This window comes from Corylus avellana, chromosome ca2, assembly GCF_901000735.1.
Source record: "Corylus avellana chromosome ca2, CavTom2PMs-1.0".
Taxonomy (NCBI): domain Eukaryota; kingdom Viridiplantae; phylum Streptophyta; class Magnoliopsida; order Fagales; family Betulaceae; genus Corylus; species Corylus avellana.
The window spans coordinates 29,818,802-29,827,801 of record NC_081542.1 but is presented as its reverse complement, the minus strand read 5'-3'; positions in this window follow the sequence as shown (position 1 = coordinate 29,827,801).

Sequence of the window (9,000 nt, the reverse complement as noted above, 5' to 3'; positions counted from 1 at the left end):
TCAAGTAAATAAATGTAGAAGACCAAAATAATCGGAAAACATATGGTGAAAATGGTTTTTATATATATATATAATTAAAAAAAAAAATCATTTCATCATTTCATTCATTACTGAAAACTATTTTGAAATTACAATATCGCAACACAGCAAGGAGTTTCCTCTATATAAATCACTGCTTCAATACCGTAGAGTGCACTCTTTCGTTCACCTCCAGTCAAACCAGGGGCGGAGGGAGGGATTGAGAGTTGTCAAATGCCCCTTACCTTTCAAAAATTCTCCTAACACCCCCTAGAATTTCTCTAATATCTTAGTTGCCCACCCTCAACCATTTATCAAGAGGCAAGTATTATTCAAGAAAAATGAGATTCACAACTTATGCCATTTTCGTTATGTTCTGTAATTAGGTCAGAGGTTCGGAGGAACTGATGAAGGTTGAAGAGGAAGGATAAAAATTGTCTTTTTAGTTCATTAAAAAACGCACCGTTTAACTTTACTAAAACTATCGTATAACAAATGTAAAGAAACGCACCGTTTAACTGGGTCGCACCATTTAACTGGGTTAAGCTTAATACACGCGGCACTGTTTTACTAAAACTATCCCAGCATTTCTCTTTATTTATTTATTTGCCTTTGCTAATGTTGCTGAATGCTGACTTTATTTGTCAATTTGAATCATTTGCCGACTGCAATTGAGGAATATGTTAAAATCTTGATTAGCCAAACAGTAAAAGTTGCTAATATTCAAATTGTCATTCCTTATATAATTATAAGTAATTCAACAATTTGCGATTAAATTTTTCTTATATAGTATTTCTTTTTACTTTAAGTTTTCAACAATTCAAATAAAAATTTTTAGTTTTTTTTTTTTTTTTTTTAGAGCCTAAGACGTTACTTTGATTAAGCTTTTATGTTTAGATTGCTCTTCTAAATTAATTATTTATAAATATATATAGTTTTTATTACATATTTTAATTGTATGAAATATATAACTTTTGTTACATGTGATTATGAACAACAATAATTATTCTATTGAGCTCTAATCAAATTGTAGATCTTTTTATTTTTATTTTTTTATGATCGTGAACCCTTTTAAGGCATGACCATTTAGTGTACCCACTCCTATCAGGTAAACCTAGGACCCATGCCTTATTGCCCTCTTAGTAGTAGTTACCATGATTTTGTCAACTAGTTACTGTCAAGTAAACTTGGGACATAATAGCATATCTACAAAAAGAACCTTGTCAACTAGTTAATCGTGATTTTGTCGCACTACGCATGACAAAATAAATTGTAAGTTACATTTATAAGTTTTAAATAATAATTAAATTGTATTGAATTGTTTATTTATTTCGTTAGTTATATTCTTTAATAATTTTTGTTCAACTCAAAAAAAGAAAAAAATTCATCTATAAATTTTTTTTTTTTTGACCATTCTGAACCAAAATCCTGACTTCGCCACTGCATTAGACTTGATATACCCTCCACTTTTGAAGAGATTGCAATACAATACAGGTATTATCAATTAATTAGTCATAGCGACACCAATTTTTTCCGTCATTTCTTAATGTTTGCACCAACTGTAACATATGTCCCTCCAATTCTACCTTGTTCTACGTGATCTCTTTAGCAAAAACTATTGCCCTTAAAGCAGCAATATATTCAGCAACAATTGGATCGGTAATATTAACTTTTGAGGATTGCAAAGTGGCCAACACCACACCCATAGAATCACGTACAATCACTCATGCCCATCTTCTTATTATGTATATCTATCACAACATCCCAATTTACCTATACAAGTCCATCTGAAGGAGCCGTCTAGGAATGGCAAACCATTGTTTCTCTGACTTCCTTCTCTTACATGTTTATTTGTGCATTTTTTTGTATTCCTATATGGACTCGATAGCCTTTCGTACAAGTAGGGTAGGATGATGAAAAGCCCCCATGGACCAAAGAATTTCTTCTTAGCTACAAATTCCGTGCAACCACCGCCATTGCCTCAAAAAGTATCCTTAACCAAGTTATTGCACATAGCATCTACGAATGATATAAACTCACCATGCATCTTGCTACATTTGTTTAGCTTCTGTCCACAGACACTCTACGCATTTCTAGCTGCTAGATAATTCCATAATTCCAAGTTATTCACCAACCTTACTCAAAGAAAGAGACTCGTTCTACCCATTCTCAAACCGAAGAAACCCGTAGCCCATATATTCCCTCTAATTCATTCTATCATCCAAATGAAAATCAAAGGCATACAAATAAACCCCCAATTTCAGCCAATCTCTAATTTGAAACACTCAAAGCAATTGTTATCAATCAACTTAAACCCAAAATTTTTACAAGAAATACCATTATTAATCGGCTATAGTCAAGAATACAAACATCAAAATGCCCAAAAAATTTCTCAAGCCAAAAGATGATAGAAGAACACGTGCATAGCTCCCCTTCAAGGATAAACAAGCTTCCCACAACAAGAGTGACTATCTTGCATTTTTTTTATCATTTCCTGAATCTTAACAATCTTTCTTCTCTTCTTTTTTATGTCATACCAAAATAGTTTCCCATCGTATTCCTTCATGAAAACCTCTTTGCCGTCATTCTAGAGGACTAAAGGCTTGGAGTAGGAAGAAGTCTATTGCGGAGCTTGCTGCAACGTATGAAGCCATGTCCAAGTACTCGCCACCGCTCCGCACTCCATCACTCAAACGTCACAAAATTGTCCAAAATTAGCCTCCCAAACACAGAGCCATCCTCCCAAGATCTCCAAACAGGTATTGAGTTTGTATGTGCTAAACAATTTAATTTCAATTGGAAGCGCATGCGCTCGAAATTTCTCGGTGCTGAGATCGAATGCAACAATAGTACTTGTCAACCCCCTTCGACCAATCACCCAATGGAAAGAACCATTCGAGGAAGTTGTGCCTTAAATATGAAAATAAGAATCCTTATATGGCCATTTGTCTTCTACCTTTCTCCAAGAATTTCCTCTAAGACTATATACATGATGACCAAATTCAGCAATGACACTTGCAATATGAAAGGGACGATGTTGATGTTGCTTCAAAATCCTTAAAACCTTGTAATCGTCGTTGACCTAGTTGTACCCAAATGCTACTTCTAATTCATAATCATCAATATTTTCAATCGGCTCAAAGGATAACTTCTTGCATTTTTTGATTAATGGGTTCCAAATAACAGTCTCATTGGGATTTTTGTTTCTTTTTCAAATTGACCAATAAAGGGGATAGTTGTGGATGCAAACTAATCCCTTGCAATGACCTACAACTGTAGTGAGAACTTTTGTTGGATGGTAGAATGGCCAAAAGATCTCCACGGCCTCGTTGAACCATTCCTCGTTATAAAAGTTTAGCAAGTAGAAATCTATGACGGAACGTTGTTCTGTGTCACTACAATGAGCGCACGTTCTCAGTTGGTCTCAATGGAGCAATTAAGGTGCATCTTGATGAAATGTGTCGTTGATTACAGCAGACCATGCCTTCAAAATGCACTGAAAACGCACTAGAGGCTTAATGAGTAGTTGATAAAGTATTTCAGTTATGAGCTTTTACGGGAGTAGTGTAGTCGTCATCTTCGGTGGGTTTTGCAAGTCGTGGTGGCCAAGGAGGTCAATTTTGCATCACAATACCCTTGAAGGTGGGCCCGCTCACCTCACTGGAAAAGAGAATAAAATAAATAAGAGTGACAACGCCACACGTAAAAGGATCAAAAAACTCAAATTACTAGAGTATTTTCATGAATCATTTTTCTATGAGGATTCTAACTTAAAGATCGGAGCTATCTCTTGCCGGCCCACTCCGACAAGCTCTTATGCATTTGTGTTGATTATCTCATAGGTTAGAGCCCTCTGAATGCGAGCAGCCTCCCAAGGTCAAGAAGGTCCGGAACCACTCCAACACTTTCCAAGAAGGCCTGCTAGAATGTGGAATTGGACACCATTCATTTTTTTTTTCCTTCTATTTTTTGAGATTTTTTTTTTTTTTTTTTAAAAAAAAAAAAAATTGTAGGGGCAATTTGTATTTTCCTTTATTTCCGTTAGAGAAAACAAAAATGGTTAACGAATTGGTCACAGAGAAAATTTTTGAAACTTAGATAGGGCGCATTACAATTTTTGAAACATTGGAAGTTAAATTCAAAATGCCCGAAAACATTGGGGGTAAAGTGTAATTTCAAAAAAAAAAAAAAAAAAAAGAGAGAGCAAGAGTTGTAGTACAAAATAAAAAGAAAGGGGTAAAGAACAAACATTTCATGCATTTGAAGCGCAAGAACTTCTAAGGAAAGCAGATCCAGAGGGAACCTCAACCCCTTTGTTCTAAGAAATCAACTACTGTCCATTGAGCCACGAGGACAACAGACACTATTAATCGGGGGCAGTTCAGAAACCAAGTAATAAGGAAGCACAGCTGGAAACATGTAAAATAAGGAAGGAAAACACAATCAAGTTTTATATTATATGCTTTTTATTTGCAATCATATACTAGAGCCATCCATGTAAGATTATAAGTTTTGCATGAATGGATCTGAATGTATCCCTCCGCAAAAATGATAGTGACTATCTCCCATAGTAGGTACTTAAACAAGGAATAAATGGAAGCTCAGGACAAAATCTGCAGGGTCACAAAAGTTTTGACAAATCAATTGAGGTATTGAACCTCTGAAGCATATGCTTTTTCTTAGCATTTACTGATTTAGATTTACGACTAAAATTAGGAAATTCTGGCAATAATAGTTGGGAGTTGCAAAATCAAATTTTTACAGAGATTGCTTTTAGTGTAGGTAAAAATAGCACAACCAGATACTTAATTTAAGTACATTAGAACAATACATGAATTCAGAAACTTCATAAGTATTTTACGGTAAAATACATTACATGGATCATGTAAATCATATAGATGTAAATAAATGCAAAAGCTAGAAGTCTACTTCCACCCCACATGCACCGTGTAAATTATATAACTATATTAAGAAATGCACCGGATACAACATTTTAAAGCAATACGGTTGACAATCACATTAATGTAATCAGTTGGGAATAGAAAGTTTATGCAACAATTTCCATCAGGTATGAGTAGCTACCTAAGCTGCCTTACAAAGTCAAAATATCTAGGCCTCACATCCTTCTCTTCTCTTCATTTTTGACTTAGAGATATTGCCTAAGCTCCAGCTACATAAATATGCTAGAAGTATCCGTTCTACATTTCTACGCAATGTTTTCTAATCAGAAATTCAAAAAACTTCACAATTCCCAGGCATTAAATTGTTGTAAGTACAGGCATAATGAGCATTCAGTATTGGATATGGTCAAAATCAGAATAAAAACCATTCCCAATCTTGGCAGTAGACCCCAATCCGTAGGAAAAACATGAAGTAAAAAATCACCATATCAAAATGGCCCTTTGGGTTCAAAAAGTAGAAAACAACCAATAAAACCCTAAAAATACAAGACGGCCCAAAAGATCCACATTTTTTCCCTTTCCCTCATCTTTCTCAACAACCAAACATAATACAACTCAAACAAATGAGCCTATAATGCACTGTAAATACTTGAGATTAATTTATTAGACTCGAGAACTGAAAAAAGTATCAGAAATCAAATTCCAAATCCAAAATTTTAGAAGTACATATCAGAAATCAAAAACCTAAACTCCCCAGTATAAAAATTGCCCAAAATCTCAATACAAAATGAAATATGCATATACAGAGCCAAAAAAACAAAAAGGCCTAAGGAGAGAATGAATCATTTTTTTGTTAATCGGGCAACAACCAAATTTGAACTAGGGAAGGAGGATTTGAAGTCCCCCGCCTTACCACTCGGCCATGTCGCCAAAATTTTAGAAGAACAAACCATTTTTCATTTTTGTAAAGGAAAAAAAAAAAAAAACAGAAATAAAAGAATGAATTAAAAGAAAATAATGAACGCTCTTCATGCAGCAAAAGAGTTCTTTTTTTTTTAGCCAAAACCAAGATTCAATGAATCAATCTTCTAAAATGGAAATAACCATTGTTTAGACCCATGAAAAAGTTAAAAAATAAAAAATAAAAAACAAAAGAAGAATTTTATTTAAGGGGGTGCTGGTGGCTTTGCGGGGATGGGTGGCAATAGAATGTGCATATGATGCAGTAAATGAGAGAATATATGCATTGCATACATTTAATTTTTGCATGGCTACCATATTTGTTTTTAGTGCCTGAATATAAAAATTTTAGTGCCTGAATATAAAAATAAAAAAATATAGTGTCATGGCCAATTATTCATTCCATTTGTCTAGAAAAATATATATATATATATATATATATATATATATATATATATATATATAAAAGTAAAAACTATCTAAAAGGAAGAAAGACCAAGAGTTGTGGTACAGGATAAAAAGAAAGGGGTAAATAACAAACATTTCATGCATTTGAAGCATAAGTACTTCTAAGGAAAGCAGATTCAGAGGAAACCTCAACCCCTTTGTACTAAGAAATCAACTACTGTCCATTGAGTCACGTGGACAACAGACTATTAATTGGGCAGTTCAGACACTATTAAGTAATGTTGATATTCCATACGTGAAATCACTGCACTCTGTTTCTTCAAGAATTTGGAGCATCAATAAACTATAGTGAGGTACTCCAAGTCAAGGATCAGAAGCATATATCACAGAGAAATCAAGATAAATCAATGTATTTTACCCTCTTTCTGATAACTAAGCAAATCCACGTGTGCAAAGGAAAAGGAGACAAACTGGAAAATAATGAAAAAATAAATAAATTAAAGCATTTAGAGATAGAAAGCTAATCACCATTGTTCTTATGGAATTGCCTGCAAGAAAATGAAACACAGAGACACATAGGTGGAAGGGTCTGACAGGAACAAACCTTTGGAAATCCCAGTTGGTCGATCAATTTTGCTGCTTATGAGTCACTTTGAAATGCGCTCTCTTCTTACACATCATCTAGAGCAACCCCAAGTGAGACCTATAGAACTATTATCTGCAAAATAATAGTAGTAGTGGAAACATCTCAATCAAGTAACACATTCATGTATCAAACAGATAATGAACAATGACAGTTAGGATTTGGCTTAGTTGCAAAGCACTGATTACATGCATTAATAATTGGCCATTTAAGCTAGTCAATCCATACAGTTAACAAATTTTTCCCCCACTTGAGCAGAGTACTAAAAATCTTGCTGAACTGTTATGGACTTATGCAAAATCAAGTCATAAGTTTGTGCATGAATGCTTAGCGAGTCCGCTTTTGCTTTTGTCGAATCAGGAAATCCCTTTTTTCTCTTCTCATATCCATTTTGCCCTTGTTCTGATAGTAAAGCCTGTGTGTGTGCAGAGGAAAAGGAGACACTGGAAAATAATGAAAAAATAAATAACTTAAAGCATTTAGAAATAGAAAGCTAATCACTACTGTCCTTATGGAAAATAATGAAGAAATAAATAAATTAAGGCATTCCCTGGATTTCCGCTCCCCAACCTTGAATTCATAATTTGCATAATGAGTTGCATTGACATCTTTGCCTTTGATCGAATGCCTCTTTCCCACACCACCAATTGACAAATGCTGAGGAAAGAGTGAATCAACTGATTCAACCAACCACAATACAATACACCACCCGAGCGTGAACCGATTGTAGAATACACAATGGAAAAATGATGAATTTGTCGCTGCTGTACACAAAAGACCATGCTATATATGGACTTCTCTTATCTGCATGCTTAAATATTTGCTCAAATGCAGCAGTATGGTCCTAGATCAATGATTTTCGCCTAATTAATCAAATGAGGCCTCATAGCTATCAAGAGGTTAATTGTTTCTTCAATTTGCAAAGAAAATGAGAGAAAATTGAAGTTTTAAGTTGAATTTTCAATTTGAGGAAAAATGCAAAATCGACTTCACTACCCCTAGTTCAAAAAACTCCACAGTAAAGACCAATAAAAATATGATTGGCAAGCCTAACAAATTGATGGAAGCATGAAATCTTAGACACCAAAGTGCTCTTGTTAGTAATGTCTACAACGATCTCAAGTATAGCAGAAAAGGCACAAGCTGGAAACACGTAAAATAAGGAAGGAAAACACAATCAAGTTTTATATTATATGGCTCATTATTTGCAATCACATACTAGAGCCATCCAGGTAAGATTATAAGTTTTGCATGAATGGATCTGGTTATATCCCACCGCAAAAATGATTAGTGACTATCTCCCATGGTAGGTACTTAAAGGAGTAAATGGAAGCTCAGGACAAAATCTGCAGGGTCACAAAAGTTTTGACAAATCAATTGAGGTATTGAACCTCTGAAGCATATGCTTTTTCTTAGCATTTACTGATTTACTACTAAAATTAGGAAATTCTGGCAATAATAGTTGGGAGTTGCAAAATCAAATTTTTACAGAGATTGCTTTTAGTCTAGGTAAAAATAGCACAACCAGATACTTAATTTAAGTACATTCAAACAAAACATGAATTCAGAAACTTCATAAGGATTTTATGGTAAAATAATTATATGGATCATGCACCATAGATGCACCCTGCAAATCATATAGAAGATGTAAATAAATGCAAACGCTAGAAGTCTATTTCCACCACACATGCACCATGTAAATTATATAACTATATTAAGGAATGCAACAGATTCAACATTTTAAAGCAACACGGTTGACAATCACATAAATGTAATCAGTTAGGAATAGAATGTTTCTACAACAATTTCCATCAGGTATGAGTAGCAGCCTAAGCTCCCCCCCATACCCCCAAAAGATACAGCAGGCAACTATTGCAGACAAAAAAACAGTTTAAAAAGAGCTAAGCATGCATTAAAAATGCATCAGGATGGTAAAAGCAGAAATACCAAGACTCAAACAGTTAATCCTTCCTTCCTTCAATGTTTGACTGTGCTTCTACCAAAAACAGCAGCAGCTCAAGCTACAAAAATATGCCAGAAGCATCCATTCTACGCAATGTTTTCTCAATC